Consider the following 23,844-nt stretch of genomic DNA (forward strand, 5'->3'; position numbering starts at 1 on the left):
TTAAAAACTCTGCTAAATTATGTATTTGAGCCTGGACTTGTCTTTGGTTGTGGCTGCCCCATTCCTGGAAGTGCTCAAGGCCAGGTTGGATGGGGCCCTGAGCACCCTGATCAAGTGAGTGGCATCTCTAACCACAGCAGAGGGGTTGAAACTGTATGATCTTTAAGGTCCCTTCCAACCCAAACCATCCCATGGTTCTGTAATTCTATGATTTAACCAGTTCCTCTTAAAACCAAGGAGTGCAGAAGATCCTCAGCACCTTGCAGGTCTGGACCACGTGTGAACCAAAACCATTATCACGAGGAGGACAGTGTAAAGGGACCTGAAATCAGTGAACAGGCATTAACTCACACCAGCTGAAGGTTTGGTGGGGACTCATTTGTTTTTTTCCAAAGTGATTTTGCTTTTACCATCTGAGTATATGATTATAAGGTAACTAGTTAGTGCTAAGGGGGAATATGGTTGGCTTCACTGGAAAATATAAAAGTATCCACTGTTCCTTCAGGGAAATCATTTTAATAGATAACAGCATGTTGTACAATGTTTCATCAGTGATATTTAGATCTAAATTAGGAGCAGTTGTGAGATGGGTTGCCGATTTTCTTGTGATAAAAGGGAAATAGTTCAAGAAATATGGACCAGATGTTATCTTAATCCAATCCTCATGTACAAGAGCACACTATGAGACAGTAATAATAGTCCCTTCTACCTGTTTCTAATTTTCCTGCTCTGAAACACCCCCTGTGAAAAATAGATTAAACCAACACATCATTTATGAATCGGCACTAGCGGGCTGGAGTTTGTGTGGAATGCGGCGTGCGTGGCACCGACCGGAGGGTGCAGCCACCAGATCCTGATCCATGTTTGAAAATGCTCCTTTGACAGTCGTGTTTAAGACAGCAGCTCTCAGTGATTTAGAAGGAGAGCAGCCAGTTTGGGTTTGAATCAGGCTTTAGGTTCAGCGTATCCCTACACAGTTTCAAATTTGTCATCGGCGTTTCTAGGCAGTGCATGTTATACAATCCTCAGCAGGCCAAGGAAAGAGGGGGTTGATCCTCAGCTGCTGTAAATCAACACTGATCCATTGATTTAGATGGAACTACTCTGATTTGTACCATCTCATGGTCTGGACAAAGTGTATTAACTTTCCCCATGAAAATCCTTCCCAACAAAAAGCTCCATTCACAGTCCCACTGCATAAGCAGTAACTAATGTGTCTCTGTTCTCGTAATAATGTTTAATACCTGCATCATTTCCTACTTGCTGGGGCAGCCGAAACATTACTCTTTGCATTGACGTAAGAGGCCGAGTGCTGCGCATTTGTAATATTTGGGACAGCTTTTTCCATAGCTCCCTGTCTGAGCTAAAGCATTTTGCTGGAATATTCCTGTCTCTTGGCATTTTCATGCCAAGGAGGCGTTTGGGCAGCTGTCTAGCGACTCAGGAGACAAGACTTTAATTTTCCTTTGAGGAACACAAGCAGTATGAAAATAATTTATTCAGCGACATTCAGAACTGTGGGAACTACTGGAGGGGGGGAGTTTATTCACTGGAAGTAGCAATAGCTGTGAGGATACCAACAACAACAGTGTTAATTAGACTGCTTTATCGAGGCTGGACACCTTCACATTTTTGGATTATTCCAAGCTATTTAGAAAACAGAGTAAAATCCTGTTTTCCAGGTTGGACATTTTCATATTGCTATGAACAGAGGAAACAAGAGCAGGCAATGAGACAATTAATCTTCAGAGCTGGCCCACACAGCTGGCTGGCTGCTCCAAGGATTCCGTGAGGACAGAACCAAAGTTTTCCTTTTGAAACAAACTCCTTTGGTCCTACTTTTATTTAAAAAAAAAATGGATATGCACAGGAGAGCTGAAGAGGGACTTTTGACAAGGGCATGGAGTGACAGTGCAAGAGGGAATGTCTTCAAACTGACAGAAGGCAGGGTTAGATGGGACATTGGGAAGGAATTCCTTATTGTGAGGGTGGTGAGGCCCTGAACAGGTTGCCCAGAGAAGCTGTGGCTGCCCCTGGATTCCTGGAAGTGTTCCAGGCCAGGTTGGATGGGGCTTGGAGCAACCTGGGATAGTGGAAGGTGTCTCTGCCCATGGAGGAGGTTGGAATGAGATGGTCTTCAAGGTACTTTCCAACCCCAACCATTCCACAATTCCATGGTATAGCATCGCAAATGGATTCACCCCTCTGGTGTTTTTTGGGTGTGGGGGTTCTTTTCAACATCTTTAAAGATAAATGATCAAACTTATGCTGGAAAGAATGGCTCTGAAGGGCCAAAAGAATCAGAGACTCCTAGAATAATTTGGATTGGAGGGAACTTTAAAGATCATCAAGTTCCAACCCCTGCCATGGGCAGGGACACCTTCCACTAGCCCACGTTGCTCCAAAACCTGTCCAACCTGGCCTTGGACACTTCCAAGGATCCAAGGGCAGCCACAGCTTCTCTGGGCAACCTGTGCCAGGGCCTCACCACCCTCACAGCCAAGAATTTCTTCCCAGTATCCCATCTAACCCTGCCCTCTGTCAGTGGGAAGCCATTCCCATTGTCCTGTCACCTCGGGCCCTTGTCCCAAGTCCCTCTCCAGCCCTCTGGGAGCCCCTTTGGGCCCTGGAAGGGGCTCTAAGTTCTCCTCAGAGCCTTCTCTTCTCCAGGCTGAACATCTGCAGCTCTCCCAGCCTGACTCCATGGGAGATGTGTTCCAGAGGTTGTGGGCTCACACAGGAGAGCTGGAATCTCATAGGTTCCCTTAAAATGTTTCTAATCTGTCTGTGCATCTATAAATACCCATGGGAGATGTATCAGCACATTAGGGAAAAATTGTTCAGTATTTCTGTAGGAAAATATTTTTATTGTGTTTTAGGCTGTTAATCAAACAGCTGCCCTTTTATTTGTATTGTGTCTGTACCTCAAGGCCCTACTTACCTTTTGAGGGTCCAGTTTTGTTTGGTTCTGTACAAATGCTTGCAGGGAAATTGTCTTGAGCCAGACAGTGCATTAAGATGAGACAGGTGGATCAACAGGAATGGGAGGGGATGGGATCATAAAGGGATGGCAGAAGACGTAAAAATAGAGTCCAAGTTGCCACATGGCCTGAACTGCTCACATCAGTGGCAAAGCTGTCATTTAGGATGAGAGTGCCTCAGAAATACACATGGAAAACTTGATGGATTAAAGTAGTTAACGAGAGAATAAAATGAGAGGAAGAAAAATGCGGGGTGGCTGAAAACAGTTATAGGGGAGAAAATCCACCTGTGGATCGGGAACACTTGAAAGGCCGGAGCAGCAGAGCTGGTTACACACATCTAATCAAAATGCAAAGTGCAGTTTAGAGCTCTCAGTGCTAAAAGACACCAGTGGTGGTGTTGGGGTAGGTAGGTTAACACTGAAAGTGTGTTACTAGTAATGACCAAAGACCTTTAGCCCCCTGTCCAAACCCCTTTTTTACTGTATGGAACGGGAAAGTAAACTCGATCATGTTGGGCCATTTAGTAAGCTATTAGTGCATTCATCTTTTCATCATTTGACAGGTGGAAGTAGTAGTCCAGCTTTTAGTTTTAATTATAAGGGATTCCAGATGTAGAATAGGACATAAATTAAAACCAGATCTGCTCATATGTCTTTTCAAAGTAAGCCAACTTCAAGGTATCTGCTTTTCATTTCAAAATGTTATTAAAGCTATTACTAAGAAATTCATAGTCTTAGCATGCTCCAATAATTGACACCTTTAAAGTGACTAAACAGATTTAGAGTGTGCAGAAAAGTAAATTTGTCTTAGAGAATGACTCTAATCATCCATTTACATAGAATGGACAAATCAGTGTTTGTGTTGGGAACGGCTGGGCGAGCAGCCTGTCTACATGGCTCTGGCTGCCTCCTCCTCTGCCTGACCTGGCTGCTGGTGTTAGGTTAGGTTGTTTCCATGATTATGCTGCTGTACGAGGGAAGATGAAGAATTAAGGGCTGATCCAAAGCCAGTGAAAGTCAACGGGAGCCTTTTGATGAGCTTTCTGTCACAGCCTCCTCCTCTCGTGTTGAGCTATGCTACATTATGTTGGAAGTAGCATTTTTTTTTTTTTTTTGAAGAAAATTAAATCCAGAACCATTTTTTTTTCCCAGTGATAGTGTTCTTAAACCCCTGACTGTGCGAGGAAACCTGCAGATCCCTTTCCAAAAAGCCTTTCTTTTCCCAAGACCTATTTAGCTGGTGATACGTTACAAGCATGCAAATAACGCCGTACATCTGACTTCATAAAAACTCTGAGGTTTCCAATAATTAGAATGATAGCTGGCAAGTCTGATAAATTAGAGAAATAACTTGTTTGGTGTAAACTGAGCCTGTTTCTGAGGCAGAAATGTTAGGCTTTTATCCTCTGGAGTGTGATTGAAAGGGTGAGAAGTTAATTTGGCAGCTTCGCTTCTATGGTTTCATAATGTTTCTCCTCCCCCCTCCCCTCAGCTTCAGGGAAGGACTGTGATTTCAGTACTTTGCGCCTGCCCTCATACAAGGCAAGAGCATGACCCGAAACGAAACCCCTCTCCCCAGGGCACATCCTGAGCAGTAACAGCTTGGCTCAAGTGTTTCTTATGAACAGCCGTCCAGAGCACTTGATCTAAATCATGCCATTTCCTTCACAGTATGGCACAGTTAACAAGTCAGTGCATCAACACAATCTGCAGATGGCAGTTCAAAAGGTGCACGTTCCCCAGCAAGATAAAGGGCAATGAGTTCCATGGGTTAGCTCATTACTTGGATTCAGGCAGGGGCTCCGTAGGGGTGTGAGGGAGGAAAAGGGGGCAGGCAAACCTTGAGAATGCATGTCTACACAAATAAAGGCAGCGTTGCAAGAAGCATGTTATTGAAGTAAAGTGCAAACAGCTTGCAGAGCATGGCTTCCTTCAGAGGTGGCTTGTTTTGCCCCCGAAAAACAAGAGGAAAAGGGGAGTGAAACCAGCGGCGACACGCAGCCTTCATTTATCCACAAGGCCTGGCAAATAGGACAACATTCCCTAAGCTAATCCCCAAAATCCACAAGAGGCAAGAGAGCTCGTGGTTGCTCTGCATCCTCTAGGACTCAGGGCTCTGAGCAACCTGGTCTAGTGGAAGATTCCCAACCCCGGGGGCGTTGGAATTAGATGATCTTGAAGATCCCTTCTAACCCAAACCATTCCATGATTCTGTGATTCTATCCTGCTTGGGGAGGAACCTGTTTTCTGGAGTGTCACAGAAGGGCTTCTAGAGAACAGTGTGCACTCCTGCACAAATTACATTAGAGCTAAACATCCAGTGAAGAATCTCTGAGACATATTAGTTCTTTAGACTTCAAAACAAGGTTAAATTGGAACCATATTGCTGGAATACTTCTTAGCTAACATTTATATTACTTCAGTTACCAAATCCAGACTAAGTCCCAGGACTCGGCAGGGGAGAACATAATATATTAGGAAGTAAGATGGGGGTGTGCACTTCTGGCCTCCTATTTTATATAAATGTACAAAAAGTTTCCTCACACTAGCAAGGAAATGACTACAAGGCCCTAAAATGCCGATTTCCAGCGGCAAACGAGGGAAGTCCGCTGCCCCTCCTCCCCTCTCTCCCCTGACCATTCTGTGTGTGCCATGCCTTGGGGATAGTTTGGATTACTTGGAGTAAGACCGTTGCATAGAAGCTCAGGTATCAGAGCAGATAATTATACACATATAGCGAGATACAGCAAAGGTCTCAGTGAATTGTCAGAGGATGAGATACATCTCGGGAGACCAAACAAGCCTCCCCTATACTGATCTTTGTAAATGAATCTCTTTGGGAACTATCAAGATGGTGCTTTACCACGATTTTCGCTGCTGAGGAAAAAGGAACTCTTCCAAGCTGTTTGTTTTCCAGGTTGTATCAAAAGCTGGTGAGTGAAGGGGTTTTTTTTCCCCCCTTTCTGCGCCTACGTTGGTTTGAATGCCCTGAAAGGCGCTAAAATATGTGCTAAGCTGGGAGCTCCTGCAGCAGGGAAGTTCAAGGCAGGTTAGGCAAGAGAGGAACAGCAACCCCCCTCCCCTGCCCATAACTCCAAATCTACAAAGGCTGACTTTCCGGTGAACTCCCTGGTCTACATCCCAACTCTTGTGGAGGAACAGTGCTAAAACTGGGCAGGGCAAACCCTGAGTGGCTGCTAAGCAGAGGTGTGTTGGACTAAGTTCATTCCATGTGTAATTTGATTGATTTAGTAGGGTTATGCCAGAGAGAAATTTGGCTTCAGGCTTTTGGGTGGTGTGTCATGTTTCTTTATGTAACTTATCGAACAGGTGCTTAGCAACAGCATCTTCCACTGGTTTATCCAGAAATCTTCGCTTCTTTCTTTCATTATCCCTTCTTTAATATCCTTCCAAGCTGTGCTGAGTTAAAAACTGAGCCAAGACTTCAGGCTGTGCCCCACTGGGACATGCAGGGATGTTTCACCAGGCCCTGTATCCATTTCTTTCTTACAACAGTGCCTGGTAATTGCTGGTTTTCTCCATTCAATGAGATAAGCGAAGGATAAAGAGCTGTGAGTCTCAGAGATTTTTCTGGATTTGGTGAGTTCAACCTTAAGCTGAAGCAGCTGAAGAGGACTGGGTGGGAAGGAGCTGAACTTCCTTTCGTTAGGAATGTTCCAGCTTCTGCTGAGACCGGTGGAAAACAAGTGACCTTTGATATTTCAACACGGTGCTGTGCTTGTACACTGTGTGTACCAGGGTTGTAAGAAATATTGTATTTTCTACCCCTTTTCCAGTCTCTCTTGGGAAGACATGAGGAAAGAGAGATGAGCAGTCCCTGTGCTCAGCCTTTCCTGTGTATAAGCACAAAGTCACTTGCCCTCTGTGCTCTGTGTGGTTTCACTGGTGTGGAGCACAGCTGGTGTAGGTGGTGGAGGGCCTCATTCCTGAGATCTGTGGCATCCACAACCTGCCTAATTTCCTCTCTGTGGCCGTACCCTTCACAGGCACTGCTTGCAGAGAAAGTGCTGTTTGCTTTCTTCTGTTACACCTGAAGTTCAGCCTTGTGAGATACACCTGACAAACAAACAGGTGTGACTTATGAAAAGGATTATCCCACAAGGTTGCTTGTAACAGCAGGAAACAGAACTTAGTGAATTAGGTCCCTTCCACTCTCATCATCTGTGATTTCCCTCCTAATGATGGATGTCAGAGAAGAAAATGGTTTATTCTGGTAGTTCTTACTGATTAGTGTGCTCATATTTCTTAGAATTGCAGTGGAAATCTCTGGTGCTGTGCTGAAACAGAATCTCAGACCCTCACAGTGTCTTAGGCTTCCAGAAAACATTCTGCACCTTTATAATGAAATATTTGGGTTATGATAGCACTGAGAAGCCTTGAAAATGGGGAACTCTGGTGTGCAAGGAGCCATATGCTGAGATATGAAATAAAGAGATCGATCTCATGTATTCTGAGCAGAGCACACAGACCTGGCTTTCCTGCCTCCCATCCCATGCTTTCATCGTGAAATCACTCAGTTCTTTCAGCTGGATCTCCAGGCTCTGTTCTTAGCACTGTAGTTTCTCTGTCCCACATGGAAACCCCAGGGCTGGGCTTCACAGACTCTCTGCAACTCTATCCCTTTGGACTGTAATTGATTTGGAGTCAGGTGGTGGTGTAACATAACCCGTATGGAATCTGCTGGTGAAGTTTATGGCCATTCAGTTAAAAAAGAAAAAAAGAGGGGGGAAAAAAAGAAAAAAAAAAAAAGAAGGAATATAGAGGGGGAGTAGGAAGTGAATTGAGTTTGAGTTCTGGGATGTGAAGCTGTGCTGTTTCTCAGCCCAAGGAGAAAAGCTCATAGAGACCTTGGGTGTGGAGAAATCTGTCACCAGCTCGTGCACCACAGTCCTGCTCGGCCTGGCCATGACACCCTGTGGATATACAGAGCAACCTGTGCCCAGCTCTGGTCAGCCTTTGAGCCAGGGTGGAAAAACAGAGGATTGCAGAGGGAATGCGGAGAATACTTTAAAAAAATAAGAAATAATTGCTCAACTGATGGCTCTGCACTGCCTGGCTGTGTGGCTGTAACACATCTCTGGACTTCTATGTCCCCTTACCTAAATTTCCAGGGCTTTTCTGTAGCAAAGGAAGATGTTCCAGCGTGGCTCCCAGGTCCCTTGGGGCACTGCAGGCAGCCTCATGTTGTCTGCAGGTTCCAGCAACTGATTCTAGATTGAAAGTCTTGAACTGAACTGGGAAGATCTCCACTGACAGCACTGGATTTTCTGATTTGGCAAATTCATCTGGGGTGACAGAGATGACAGGCCAAAAAAAACGTTCTTTCTGTGACAAAAGAATCCCTTTCACAAGGTCTTGTAGAGGTTTGAAGACATTGTTCCAGGTGCCAAAAGTCCTAGAAAAAGATTTGTTATGCAGCTGGTGGGCTTTGCCTCTGAGCTACACTGAAAATACCAACAGTGTTACGTGATAAGCATTATGTGACAACAGTATGTGGTAAGTATGTGATAAGCAAGGCTGTAATTTTGTCCAGGTATTGCTGAAATCCCAATAAATAGAGTGAAAAAGGCAGCTGTGAGGGCTCAGATCGTGACTGTATGTAAAGTATTGTGAGACAAATACTCGTAGCTTTGCTGCAGCCGTGGTGATTTACTGATACAGGGGAAGCAGAGTCTGTGTTGAGCTGTAATATTTGTCAACAGGCCCATTTGTACAGCCAGAAAACTAATGGGCAGGCCTTTGAACACACAGGCTGGGTATTATTCTTGCTGCTGTCATTGCTGTAATCCAGGATCCTGCTTTCCTGGAGGAAGGGAGGAAGCCAGTTCTCACCCCAGGCTGTATCAGTGTTCCTCTCTCTCAGGGCTTTTGGATCAGTCCTCATCTGACACCAAGTGCTCCCCTACAGGGTGTGTATGGAGGGACATCCTGCTGCTGCCACAAGTCACATTGTCACTCTTGTACACAAGTGAGGTGTGAGGGATAGAAAGGAGAAGCTGAGGAGAGAGAGGGTTTGTCTTTAAGCACTTTAAGCCCTGAGTAATGAGTGGTATCCGAGTTGCATCAGCCGCCCAGACATCCTAGGAGACCTCAGGTCCTTGGTTACTCTCCTGTGGCATATTTTTTTTCCTTTGCCCCTCAAAAGCTCCTCCAACCAGTACTAACATGGGGAGGTTTCCTGAGGAAGGGGTAAGACAGTGACAGGACAAGGGGGAATGGCTTCCCACTGCCAGAGGGCAGGGTTAGATGGGATATTGGGAAGGAATTCTTCCCTGTGAGGGTGGGGAGGCCCTGGAATGGGTAGTCCAGCGAAGCTGTGGCTGCCCCATCCCTGGAAGTGTTTGAGGCCAGTTTGGATGGAGCTTGGAGCAACCTGGGATAGTGGAAGGTGTCCCTGCCCATGGCAGGGGTTGGAACAAGACAGTCTTTCAGGTTCCTTCCAACCCAAATCACTCTATGATGTTTCAGTCCCTCTGCTATAACCCTATGGAGCATGTGGAGGGAGTGCAATGCCCTTCTTATGCTTAGTGTCCTGCTGATCCTTTTCCCAGGACTGTCCTGGTCCCTCTTGTCAGCCCCACTCTGTGAAGTCACTGTCATAGATCCTGCACACACCAGGATCCTGGCACAGAGCTGCCTTCAGGGTGATCCCTCTGTCCCTGGGGTGTCCCAAAGCCCTCCTGGGCTGTGAGCTCTGTTCTGTGCTGTTACCCTGTTCCACCTCAGTGGAAAATGTGATTTAACAAGGTTGAACCCAGTCAATTTGTAGTGAAAAATAACCTGCTATAGGAAGGTACAAATCAGTCAATGAAAACAGTAATGGGGACTTCTGAATTACTCCATGACTTTCTTAACAGAGGTTATCATTTCCCGCTGCATTTTGTTGGACACTTCCCACATCTGTAGCTGCTCCTTTGCCATTAAGCTCTACCAGATTCTTCCACAGGGGTGATTTTTTTTTTTTTCTAAAGAGAAAATACTGAAGCCCCATGTGAAAACAGGAAACTCCATGAATTTTTAATAGTGAAATTTTTCCACTAGGGAAACATCCGTATTTTACAGTTTGCAAAATGTGTGGGACCATAAACTGTAAAACCGCACGGAGAACCACAACTCCTTTGTACTTTAAAAATAGACATAAAAGTAATTTCTCCAGAAAGAAGGAGCATATTTTTAAAGGTGAATATTTGTAGGGCTTATAAAAGCTATTGGCCCGTTCTTGGAAACGGAATGATCGTGTTTAAAAAAGGAAAAGTCACAGATTGTGGTGAGTTTACTGTGCCTGAATCATCTCTGTAGTATGTGCTCAACTGGACCAGCCATAGTGCAGCTGCACGAGGACGTGCAAGGTTCCCACCCAGCATGGGAGCCTCTGGCTCCCCACTTCCCCCAGACATGAGGGGCAGGAGAGACGGTGCAAAGATGGGCAGGGAAGTGGTGAAGAAGGTCAGGAAGAAACCCAGGCTATTATCATTTCTCCCACACTTTACCAGCCAGTGGAGCTGAGCTGGAATGGGGGGAAAGCAAGATGTTCTGGCCACAGGACTGCTGTGTGTCCCCCCACTCTGCAACAGCTGCTGAGCAGGGAAGGGGTCATACTTTATTCTCCCAGTTCCTTGGGGGTGGTGCAGGAATGACCATACTGAAGGCTTTGAGCCAAAGCTCAGTCTCACCCTGTGGCTGTGTCATTTGCAGTAAGTGAGACTGACACTTCTCTTTTCCTGTTGGGATCAGCTGGGCTGCAGCCAGGGCTGTGCAGGACCTGACAGGGCTGGTCTTTGGAGCTGCTCAGCTGGGAGATCCTGCACATGTGGCAGGATGGTGGATTTTAGCAGATGCTCTGTGCCATGGGATAGCACAAGGATGTCATCATGGGGTGTCAGGAGGTATTTCAGACATCCACTGTGGGAGTGGGCAAATGGAGAGGTGGCTCTGGCTCTCTGTTGGTGAAATGAAGAACCAAGGGCAGGATGTGTTCCTTGGCATATTCAATCGTTTCATCTGAAAACTGAATTGGACCAGGGCAGGTTGCAGTTGTAGGCAAAGGTGTTTTGGAGCTGGCAGACCCCTTGTCCTTGCCACCTGCTCAGTGCATGTCAGGTGAAGAAGTTGGGGTGCTTGGAGGAGGTGGCCTTTCCCAGCAGCAGCAGCAATCTTGCTGTCCCCTCCTTCTCCCCCAGCAGCAGGAGCAGCAAACCTCACTCTTCACAGCTCTTTCCCCTTTCCCTTCCTCCCTGACTTTCATCTCTACCTCTCTGTCCAGGCAGGAGGGGCCAGTTCCTGGCATCGCCTGCTCTGTGGGTGACAACATTTGCTCTCGTCTGTGTGGCAGAGGACACTTTATCTGACCCATAATTTGATAATGACGTCCTGTTTATCCAAGTTTATCCTGCCATTTCATATGGATAGGAATGTACTTTTCCATGCGCTGCTCAGCCCTAGTGCTGCTGCAGAGTGTAATATTCTGGTCTGCTGTTTGTTTACAGCTGCCTTTCATCTTCAATTATCCACTATATTTTAGCAGTGGATAACTGACTGATTCCTGTATTCAGGCCAAATCCCACTTGTTTGGTTCATGTGAGTAATCTAAGGAAGTCTGACCCTTTGTTCCCTGATCTGTCTGGGAATGCTTGCACGACAAGGGGTCCGCAGGCATGGGACCCATGAGCAGGAATGGAGTCCTGAGGCTGAGACCCATCTTCCTTTCACTCCACAGGCACTGGGGAAGCCCACCAGTCCCTGAGCATGGTTCTAGCACTAGAAACTCCTCCTGTTCCTGGCCAGCTGGATAACATAAATTTTTATAGGCCGTTGGTACAGTGTGGAATATACCAGCTGCCTTTCCATTTCCAGGGAGGGGTGAGACAAGGCCTCGGGCCATTCCAGTTGGACAGCACTCCCGAAAAGGGCAACTAGATGAGTTGGAAACACTCAAAGTTCCAAACTTTCCCAGTTCTGTGCAGCTGTCATCATTAGCACAAACAGGCTGGTGCTGCCAGGGCTGCCGGGCTTACCCACTGCTGAGGCTCCTTTTACACAAAATCCCTGCCCTGCTCAGCTGGCAAACGTAGTTTTTTTGGATGCCTTCCTTTGGCTGAGCTGCAGAGTTCTGATAGTGGTTTATCTCAGGATGAGGCTGCAACCACTCCATTTTTCCTGCTTTAACTGCTTAAAGAGACCTGGGATATGACCACTACAGAACATGGACCAGGGTGAGGAATATGAATCTAGAATAATTCGTTTCTTTCTGTCACGTGCCACCACCACTTCCACAGTGGGATCACCACCTGGTCCATCATAACAGCATTTCCTTTGGACCTGGGAGCCATGGGGTCAGATTTCTGCTGTGACAGATTGTCTCTGTGAGCCTCAGTAAGTAACTTAGATTCTCTCTGATTAAGTGTCATGTGTAAAATAGTGATTATAGTCTGACCCTTCATCACTAATGCACATAAAAGAAAGTGAATTAATATTAAGAGTCAACCATTAAAATACTGGGAGCCCAAGGGAAAGGGGTCTCTACCCTGAGGAGATGAACTAATTGGGAAGCACTAAAGTAAATGGATGAGGTAGTTTAGGTTTGGGGATGAAAGGGGTAAAGGTATGGACAAGGTGAGGCAGGAAGATGCAGTTACTGGAAAACATTTGGCAGATGTGGAAGGAACATGAGGGTGTTGGAACCGCAGTCACAAGGAGGGGAATGAAAGGGAAAGCAGGAGGGGTAAAAAATGCTAGAAAAAACCCTAATTTTTGAGGAGAAGCCACATCATTCAGGAACACTGTTCTGAGCACCTGGGCTGGGAAATGATGAGGAACAGGAGGGTGTTGGGGTGGTGGCCTCCCTCGCTGAGGTGGCTGCAGAAAGATTCCCTGCCCTGCTCACCGGGATCACTTGGGCTTGATAACAGAAACCACACTGTAAATGCCCCAGGCTGAACTGTTTGTCCCCAGGGTCTATCTTTGTCTTGTTTATTTGTTGGTTTACTTGTGTTTTTTCTCAAACAAAGCCCTCATTGTCTGCTTTTGCAAAGTGGAAATAATTTGGGGTGTAAACTGGCAGTGTCTGGGTAGGGCAGTGGGTTTACGGTTTTGGATATTTGCAGAGCTTGTAAATAAAGTTACCATGCAGAGAGCAATAGCAATCATGGCAATTAAGACCTCTGGTGCCTGAGCTGAGCAGTTTGGCTGAGCTCTGAGCATTTCTGTGGGCTATAAAGACAAGATAGTCTCTGAACAGCTGCTCCATGGGTCACTTGTGTGAGCCTTACAGCTTCCAGCTTTCCCAGTCTTTTCCAGCGTAGGGAGAGTCAAATGTAAGACCAGTTCTTCAAAAGGCTTTATCCAGGATCCAGAGAATTACAGAAGTGTAATAAAGGTGTTTATATGGACAAATTGGTATAAAATAGTGGACATGTGCATAAATATGACTCACTTGGGAAAAGTCATCATGGTACCTGTGAATGGAAGTCTCATCTTAGAAATATCTTGGAGTTCTTTGGAGGGATCAATGAACAAGTGAATAAGAGTGCTCTGATGGATATAATCCTCTTGGGAATTCCAAAAGACTATACATAAAATTCCCCACAGAAGGCTTTTAATGAAACTCAGCATCCATGAGATAGGAGAGAAGCTCCTTGCATGGATAAGTAACCAACTTAAAACAGAAGGAGACAGAGAAATAAATGATCAGTTCTGGCAGTGAGGGAAGTGGATTCCTGAGCTGGGGCCTGTGCTGTTCAATGCACTCATAAGTGGTCAGGGGAGGTGAGAAAAAACAGTGAGAAAATCTGGTGGTGAGGCAGGATTTAGTCAGGGGAATAAAGCTGCTGATGGATAGGGAAAGAATGTAAAAGAGCTTGGCAAAAGTGAGTGATTGGTCAACAAAACAGAGGCTGAAATTCAACAGACCTACCTGTGAATGGGTGCACACTGGGAGACTGAGCTTCGTGTGTAAGGTGAGGAGCTTTCAGCTCACTGGTGCCATGCAGGAGGAAGATGCAGTGGTCACTAGTTTTCTTGGATACTTCTATGAAAATGTCAGTTCAATGGTTGATAGCACTCAAAAAACCCCAAATCATATTTTAGGAATTACTAGGAAGGGAGTGCACGTGAAAAGAGAAGATCTGTTCTATAAATCAATTTATTGCCCACTTGTTCATCTTGAAATCACAGAATCATAGAATATCCTGAGTTAGAAGGGACCCACAAGGATCACTGAGTCCAACCCCTGGCCCTGCACAGGACACCCCAACAATCCCACCCTGTCCCTGAGAGCGTTGTTCAAACACTCCTTGAGCTCTGGCAGCCTTGGGGCCGTGCCCACTGCCCTGGGGAGCCTGGTCAGTGCCAGCCACCCTCTGGGGGAAGAACCTTTTCCTCTTATCCGACCTAACCATCCCCTGGCACAGCTCCAGCCGTTCCCTCAGGAACCTTCAGAGAAGAAGAACAGGGCTGCTAATGACTAGGATGGTGGTTGGGATTTGTCAGATTTGTCAGCCTGGAAAAGCTGTCAAGACTGGCTGGTGCAGAGGGTATCCATGGGGATCAATTGTTTGTGGATCAGTCTGAGAGCTGGAGGGCAATGGGATCTAAATTCAGCTACTGGGAGTCCTGTTCAAACCAGACAGAAGAGAAGGGTGGGGCATCCCTGGAGCTCCTTGTCAGAGGATGTGTAGATGGATGCAAACAGTTTTAAGGGTGTTTCTAAATGGAAGAACCATGAGATCCACCAGGCTGAGCACAGTTGGAGCTGAACAGTGTTCAAGCCAAGTATCATAAATGATTGTCCTGTTCTTCCTCTTTCCTGGATGTCTCCTTAGTATCACTACTGGCAAAAGGATACTGGTGCTTGCTCTGACCCAGTATGACACTTCTCAAGCTCTCACCCATATGTGCTGTACAGACAAACATCCACTGGACATTCAAACTCACACATAGTCTTGTATTTGAGGACAGTGAGGTCTAATCTCAGGGGTAAGAAGGCAGTTTCAATTCAGTTAGACCTTAAATTCAAATTAGACCTTAAACTCAAGTCAGCACAATCTCTTAAGTTTGTCACCTTTCTAGTGCAGAGGGTCTCTGTGAGATCACCACATAAAGAAGTTCAAAGGATGTGGCCCCTGAGAAATTAGACAATATGGTCAATAATCTTGAAAAAAGAGTTCATAGATGCACCTGTATTTGCAATTGGAGGTAACAGAAAATATAACTTCTGTTTAGGGACTAAACTTTTAGCTGATTGTATCCTGGCCTCTTTCACCAGTGGAGGCTGGAAACTTCTCCCTGTGGAGGCTGGAAATGCTATCCACATTCCCTCCAGCTCCTCCTAATTCAGAATGCTGGCAGAAGAACACGCTAAGAAGATTCGAGGAGTCTTTTTTAGCCAAAACAGTATTGGTTTTCTGAGCTGCAAAAAGTGATGATCCACCAAATGCTGGTTCTTTTCACTGAGGATGTGATGTCACCATAGCATGGTTGCACTTTGTATCCCCATTTGCACTGTTTCCATTCCACAATTTATCCAGGAAGTTGCTAATTTCATTGAGGCAAAGTCAGCCTGTTCTTGAAGTGCATAAAATATCCTCCTTAGCTGGAAAGATTGGAACAGTGTACCTTGAAGATAAATAAATGCAATTTTCTCTCCAGGCCTGTTGTCATCTGCTGTTTCCATCTAGAAGGCAGATTCAAAACGTTTGAGGGTACCTGCTGAAATGGTAGTGAGCCTTTGGAGAATTGAGGAATGCTCAACATTTTCACACCCCTGTTAAAAAGGTCAATAAAAGGCTTCAAGAGGACTTACTTACCTGCAAATTGTTTTCTTCTGAGCTTTTCTTGAATTCTGACTATGCTCACGAGACCTTTTTTTTACTTGTTACCCTTCTGTTCTCTTTTTCAACTGTCCAGCAATTCTGCTTTCTCCTAAGTAATAACAGGGAAGAGTAGAGGGAAAATCACTAATGGTAGATCTCTTTCATCTTGGTTTTTTTTCACAAGAAGACATTTTATTAAGACTCATCCTGAATTCCTGTCCAACAAATTAACAGATTTCCACCTTAAGTGTTCAAGTGGTAACTACATCACTTATTTTTGCTGGAAGTGTGAAACATGAGAGACCAGGAGCAACTTTAATAAACTGGATATATGAGACACCATCACTTTATTTAACTGGATTATGCAGTTTAGTTCCTGTCCAATGTGGTTTATTGGAAAATAGGACCCATCACACCTTTTCAGGACTGGGAATCTTGATTTTGTCTTCCCTGTGTATCTAGAGTGGATGTTACCTGTCAGACTTCCAAGAAGCATTCCTGCTTCTTCACCAGGAGGACTTAGACCATCTGGGGAGGAAAATTCTGGTAGAAAATTCCAATTTGCATCATTTGTCAATTTTAATACATTCATATGTGTCATATCAAGCATCCAAGCTGCAACAGACTTGAGAAGAACATTTTATAGCCACTTGAGGGTATGCAGAGGAGTATATTTGGGATTAATAATAACTGGGAAAAGAAGAAACAGTTCCTTGCTTGTACATGAACTCTTAGCAATGTGATAGGCACAAAATCTCTCCACAGCTTGTTCCTGGATCTCACCTCTGTAGGTTCTACTGTAACTTACACATCCAGAGGAGATGGCCTTGGAATTTACAATCAGGACATGTTGTGTTTTTTTTTCTTCATTCCTACTGTTTTTTCACCTGCAAAAAAAAAAGAAGATTTACCATCCCCTCCTGGGTTTTGAATATCTCAACAGCTTTCCATGGCTTTTCAACACTCCTCCCCAATACCTCATTACAGAGCTGGGGGTAAGACACTGTCTTTCATCTGCTTGTTCATTCGCTTTACAGAAAGTGCCTCGAGTCATCCATAAGGATATCTCACTAGGATTCAACTATGGATTTTCCTCTTTGACCTTTTCACTGCCCTGGGGCATTCACCAAGTATTTTGTGGTTGTGGTAGCTCACCTGAAGACACAAGAAATACAAATCCACCCATAAAGATGTTTCCACAGGCACTGCTATCCAAGAGACCTCAACCTCCTGTATGGATACATGAGAAGCCAAAGTAGAATCCGTGTGGACGACACATCTTGAACTATAATTACCATATGGTAAATAGTCATTCTTTATTGTATTGTCAACAGGCAGGGAACATGCTCTGATGTGGGGTTTGGGGTACTGCTGACACAGTTAATGGATGAATCCTGAGGGAATATTCTTTTTCCCACGTGACACTCAAGTCACTTCTCTTAATTGTAAAAACATCTGTGAGAAGAACCGAATGAGTTGTAGGCCTTGACAGCTGATCTTCCCATGACTCACTCCACAAAGACAAACTTGTCTTATGCTTGTCCTTTATCTTCATCCGAAGCATTTGCCAAGAGGAGCATCTGAATTCTGCTTAAATTATAATACTCAATTTCAGATTTTCCATCTGAAGCCTTCGCTTCAGGAAAGAAGGGAAGCTTCATGTTGTGGCAGTAATAAGGTTTTAAGAGTTATTTTGGATAGAACCAGGGTGTTTAGAGAGGCACTTCAGGTTTTTCTACCTTTGTGTGTAAGGTTAAAGAGGAAAAGAGCTTTTATTCAGTTTGGTATGAATTAGATTGTTATGAAGAGATATAATTTTTACTTGGATGTTAATAGTAACACTGAGGCCACGTGCAGATGTTAACACAAGTTCTTTACACCTCAGCTACTTGTCTAACTCCCAAAATAAAGACTGAAGAGAACTATGGTGTTTCAGTCTCTTCTAAACATAGTTGCCTAAACCAACTCAGGCTGTATGTTCCCTAAATTATCTATTTCATTTGTTTCCCTGGCAAGCTCAGAGGTGGATATCTCCTGTGGAGGTATCTGAAGTGACTTTAATAACCTTCCTCCAGATTTTGTTCCTCAGAGCCTTTTCACTTTCATTGCTGGCAGGTAGCTCTGAATCTCTCCCAGCAGGTATAAATTAAGCAAGGATGTCCTAATTTCAGTTAGATTATCTTGTCAAAGTAAGGTTGATAGTTAATTATCTCAAAGTGCAAATACCTTCACAGATGTAAAATACTTGTAGTGCTTTTTATTTTATTGGAGAAATGCCACTGGAGAAATTTATTGGAGAAACCTGCTGGCTGGAAGCGAGATGTATTTGAACTGAAAATGGGACCTTTTTTAATGAGAGGGGTGTTTAATAATTAAAGAACCCAAAGATTGTAGCGAAAGGCCTGATAGATTGTCCATCTATTGAAGTCGTCACACGAAGACTCGCCGCCTTTGTGGAAGGTTTGTGTCAGGCAGCAGCAAGCGACACTCGGTCAAACACGAATTATTGGGTTCAGCACAGGGGTAACCCAGTGAAAGTTAATGACCTGTGATATATAGGAAATCACACTGGATGATCTAATGGTTTCTTCTGGCCTCACACTCTATGAATCCATGAATATGTATCCTCTGAGGTTGCCTGCTGGTTGCGTTCCTAAACAGGGGAACAGGCAGAGGCCGCTGCGAGAGAAGGATTTATGTTTATTTACTGGCATCCCTTGTCCTTTAGCGACGTATTCAGATGGTTCACACCCAGATTTGTAAGGTCTGGGAGAGCATTTGGAGCATTTGGGAAAGCGTGGTTGCTGGTAGCCTCCACTGTGAGAGCTTGATGCTGTGAGAAGTGATTCACACAGTTCCCAAAAGGCGCTGCCTTCCAGCACGTTACCACATCTTGGCAGCGTTTGAAGGGCACCCTGTGAGCATGAAAGGCAGGAGTGGTGACTCAGAGAGCCGCAGCGAGGGGTAAGAAACCCTTTCTGGTGGGATATGAAAACACAAAAATACATACACTTGTGCTCAGGGCTATTTGAGGGCGGCGCAGCCTCGGTAATTGGGCTCATGTGTCTGTCTAGAAATGGCTGTTTCGGCCGCCTGTTTAGCAAAGAAAGGCTTTCCCCCACATTTGTTTTCTGGAAGGACAGTGGGAATCTGGAGAACTCTTAGAATCCATGAGCCATCCTTGTGCCATGCTGTGGCTGCCCGTGTGTACTTACAACATCAGCTTCCTGTGGCTGGTTTTGTTTTGTTTTCCATTTGGGAGAGAATATTATCTTTAAACAGACAAGGAAACGAAAACAACTGACTTAAAATCTCCTTCAAAATAATAATCGAGGAAGCAAGGATGTTCACAGGAGGGAAGGAATAATGACTGATGAAGAGGAGAGCAACCCGAGGGGAAGAAGTGGCAACATCTGGGAAATGCTGGGGAGGGAAATCCTGTCTGTTTACAGGCTCTGTTTTTCCACACCTGTGGGTTAGAAATGCTGTCATCTGAGGAGTGGCCCCATATTACAAGAAGGTCAAGCACCAAGCAGACCTAATTAAAAGCTCATTACAAGAGACAATCTCCATTAGCATGCCAAGTTTCATGCAAATCCATTAGCACCAGGGCTCTCTTCGGAAGCTTTAAATTCCAGTCCTGTGCCCCAGGGACTGGAAACCGTGGCCGGTTAATTTGCCATTCTCAGTCTGTGAACATTAGGCACAGTCCTCTTACTTTCTGGATTATTTCACATTCCAGCAAATTAGTTTTATCCGTTCTGAGAACATTTTAACAAAGAAAGTTCTTTTGGCATCACATGGATAAAATAACAAGGGATAAAAGAATGAGCAGTTCCCCCAATCAGGAACAAATAACTTTAAATCTCTCCTGAAAATGCAGCCTTTCCTGTTATTCCCCCCCCCCCCCCCCTTCCTTTCATTTATCTTTCGGCAGTCGGATTTTTTAATTACGTCTCTGCAGCCAGATTCCCCTCCCTCTCTCTTTATGAGGGTGCTCTCAAGAGCCATGTTTTTTTCTTTATGCCATTGTAGCAGAACTTGACTAAAGATCTTCAAACTTGTTAAGTATAAAAGTTGGTAAATGACACTATTGTTTGAGTTAAGGGTGGGGGGAGAAGGGGGAAGGCAGTTTATCTGTGGTGGCTGCGGGGAGGGGGAAGCTTTGGAGAAAAAAAAAAGGGGGGGGGGAGAAAAAAGGCTCAAATGAACTGAAATGGATCAAAGTAAACAGAGACATCTAAAAGCTTTTGTAAGTTAAAAGTGGCTATCTGTTGCAAGTCCTGCCTCATTAACTACTGATAGAAGCACTGTCTTGGCCTTCCCAGATATCTAACGCTGACCGCCTCTAACGAGATGAACTCGGGGTTATTCCCTCTCGCCGTTCCCTGCACGACTGCTTAACCTCAACCTCTCCACGAATGTTTATCCTCGCCCCGGGATGGGAGATCCAGTCCCCAAACTTCAGCCCTCGCCCAAAGGGCGAAACAAGCTCGGAGAGGAGGAAGGAAGTGGGAGAAAGAGGGGAAGTGTCCCCAAAGTCAGCGTCTGGCCTGGGCTGCGGCGTTTCCACACACCTTTGTCAGGGAGGGAACAGGGAGAGATGGAGTTGAGCCTCTGGGTTACAGTATATCCCCCACGCCGTGCCCGTTCCGAGGGGGAAGCTGAAACCGAGAGGCTTGTCCAGGGAAGCAGGGAGAGCGAGGAGGGATGGGGAGGGGGGAACACGATGGCTCTTTGACTGGGACCAGATAGGTCTCTGTGTAGAGTAATATTACAGCTCACTCTCTCATAAACAAGCTGCATGCCGGCTTCTAAAGAGCCCATCTGGCATAGCTTTGAGAATGGCAATAATTACAAGCTGATGATGGACATGGAAGAAAAGCCCTGCTGAGCTAACTCATAAGGAAGTACAGGCCAGGACTGTAGGGAAATTACAGGCTAAAACTCTTTCTAGTTTAGGCCTTTTGGTGTTCTTAATCACAGACTTTAAATGTTGTAATAAACACTGTTGCATTTTATTGACCAACTCCCCTGACAGGGAAATCTTTTTTATTTTATTTTATTTTTACTATTTGTTAGTTCAGAAAGCAGTTTGAGAACAATCGTTTCTTAAGACTGGGTCTGTAGATTTACTTCATGAAAAGTGATCCAAACAGCAAGAGTCCCTTTTGTTACTTTGCAATTAAAAAAAGAACGCAGAAAAAAAAAGGGAAAAGAAATATTTTAGAGTTCCACTTACCCCTATGCAGGACTGGCTCACTGATAATGCTCGCTTTGTTTTCAGATTATCATTGAGGAATAAAAGATCTAAAATGAGTTGTTAAGTTTTTAGGTGAAACTCCTGCTGATTTCACTGGCTATAGGATTTCCCAGGAAATAAAGCAGTTTTAGGTATGAGAGGTATGGCCTGATCTTGTGCCCAGTGAAGCTCATGACATACTTGCTGACTCCAGTGGTCTAAACCAGTGTCACTGGAAGCTTAGAGGCCTCATCTGTGTCTGGATTTAAATCCAGTCTTACTGTCGTGACCCAGAACCGTGTTTCTGAATAAAAGGGGAAATTCCAGGCTGCTGGGGCTCTGTTCCAGTGTCCCTTAGAGATACCAAACATCATTTTCACAGTGGAACATGAGAAATGTGAAACCCAACAACGCTGATGCCCGGTTTGGGGCACCTGCCAGGGCTGTGGTTGCCAGAGGAAGGTCTCTCTAGCACCAGGTATCCCATGTCTGGAGTTAAAAATCACTAAATCTTGAGAGTGTTACCACCTCTCTCTCTCAAAATGTCTGTGTCTTGGTTATATGAATGTATTTATGGTGTGATTTTTTTATGCACATGCCTTTGGCAGTGCCATCTCTGTGGACTATAAAGGGATGTGGACTATCCCTGTGGACTATTTCTATGGATAAAGGAGTGGAGAGCAAGGGTCTTGTGACAGTTTAACCCCAGCTAAAGTTCTGCTTCAGAGAGCCTACCTGTTTTCCCAGATTAATTTCCCTCTCCTTTCCCTTCTGCAGAGTCTAGAAGATCAAGAGTTAAACAGTTCTGTGAGTTTTATTTGACTTGAGTGCAATAAATCTCCCAGGGTGACTGATAGACTGATAACTCTCAAAATCCATTCAGTACTTTGTGTGTCAAAGCAGCAGCGAATGTGGAAGTGTTGTCAGTTGTTTTAAATAACACTGTTTTGACAGTATGTTGTTTATTACAATTCAACACGTGTGATTTGTTTTCTTGGAGGAAATCTGCCTTTATTTTACGTTGGGTTTTATTTTAGTTTAGGAACATCGGCCACATATTAGAAATGCTGCATAACACGGTGGGTTGGCTTTACTGATCCAGTTAAATCTTGGAAAAGTATCTGTGTTTTTACAGGATGCATTCTCCTATGAGATTCCAAATAGCAGAACATTCTGTTCCTTTAGATAAACGTTTGCCTGCAGGTATAGCTTTGTGTTTGTAAATTGTTTCATGTTGCTCCTATTTCTGCTGCAGTTCTTTCACAGACCTTTCAAAGTTTCTGGTTTACTTGTGGCTGTTTGTATCCCAGCATTTCATAACACAGATGCTTATTTAGTTTTCCCAATCACCATTTGACTATTTGTTCAGGCATCAAATTTTTTTTTCCCCTTTTTTTGTTGCAAAGTTGAAGGAATGCGAGGTCAGGGAATGGAAATTTACCTATCCGAAGGCAGCTCTCTTTTCTTTCATAAACTTCCTCTGGCTTCTTAATCTGAAACTTGCTTGTCAATGTGAAATGATTTCTTTATATTTAACTGTCTCTTTCCAATACAGACTGGAATTGTTCCTAACAAAAGGAGCATGAATCGGTGGAAACTATATATTAAATGCAGGACTATTTATCTAGTTTTCATTAGGTCGCTGAGTGAGAAGCCCAAACTCCTCTCTTTTCCCAAGGTACTCGGATATCCACCAAGTGCCTTCATCCCATAGCCTTGTTTCCTCTCCCAGTAAACCAGCTTCCCAAAAGAATGCTACACTCTCTGCTCTTTATACTGTCAGCAGTGACAGCAACCAGCCACGCTGACATTTCTTATTGTTTACAAAGGATGAGCGCCAACAAGGCATCTCTGATCAGTTGATAAACTCTCCTAACCCTCTCCCCCCGCCCAGCCCTCTGCTCCACTGACCAAACTAACCTTTTCACGGTACACTGCCTGTAATTACCAGTGAAAGACGCTAACCAGAGAGGATCAGGGCTTCAGCTAAACACAAACAAACCAGCAAAACAGCTCTGAAGATAAACTACTCACAACTCCACGTCGCTCTGCAGACAGGGCAGGCCAGGAGAAACGGAGCAGCTGCAGGCAGGGAGGGGAGAGAGGAGAAATCTAACCCTAAATTCCTCATGTGCATGTATTTTTTCATATGAATTTTAAAATTGCTTGAAAAACCACACTAGAATGGCATTAAAATAACCTTATTGTTTATTATCATAATCCTGTATATTTAATATCCTTTTCCCCCTTCAATTCCCCCCACTCCTGCAGAAACTCCCGCCAACACAGTGGTCAAACTGAGTTCATAGCTCCTCATAATGAGCCCAGGGATAATGCCTATACCAAAAAGTTACTTTTCAGTAATGACATGAATTTGACTTTTACCCACCCCCTCCTCAACCCCTGGTGTGACAAGCAGATTCTTCCCGTTCCGTTTTCCTGGAGGTGAGAAGCACCAGCACATGGAATCTCTCTTCACTCAGTTGGTGAGGAAGGTAGTATTGGGGGCCTTTGTTTGCCAGGAATGTTGATTTGGTGGATGATTATATAAAAATAGTTTAAATTCCATCTTTAAAAAATTTCTTCTGCTGTTACAGATTCTCCCTGAAATAGCTGGATAATGGGCTTGCTCCATGAGCAGAACTTTTGCCACTGATTTTTCCAGTGCTAAAGAGTCAGACACAGCTTTCAGAAGGGTGTGATTTTCTTCCCAGAGGCTCAACTGTGTTGGTTCATTCTTCTTTTCCGTGGTGGGAAGACTGTTACACGGAAAACAACAAGATCAAGTT

General features: G+C 44.6%; 1 long non-coding RNA gene across 1 annotated transcript in view; it reads left to right on the forward strand.

Annotated features, from left to right (window-relative positions):
• The window catches only part of LOC113956284, a 41,654-nt gene extending 21,172 nt beyond the window's left edge, over positions 1–20,482 (forward strand). The window contains exon 4 of the long non-coding RNA XR_003530795.1: positions 20,142–20,482. This is a non-coding gene — a long non-coding RNA (uncharacterized LOC113956284). The remainder of the gene's footprint in view (positions 1–20,141) is intronic.
• The last annotated feature ends 3,362 nt before the right edge of the window (positions 20,483–23,844 follow it).

The sequence above is a fragment of the Corapipo altera genome, unplaced genomic scaffold (genome assembly GCF_003945725.1).
Source record: "Corapipo altera isolate COAL_440 unplaced genomic scaffold, ASM394572v1 169, whole genome shotgun sequence".
In the NCBI taxonomy this organism is placed as follows: Eukaryota; Metazoa; Chordata; class Aves; order Passeriformes; family Pipridae; genus Corapipo; species Corapipo altera.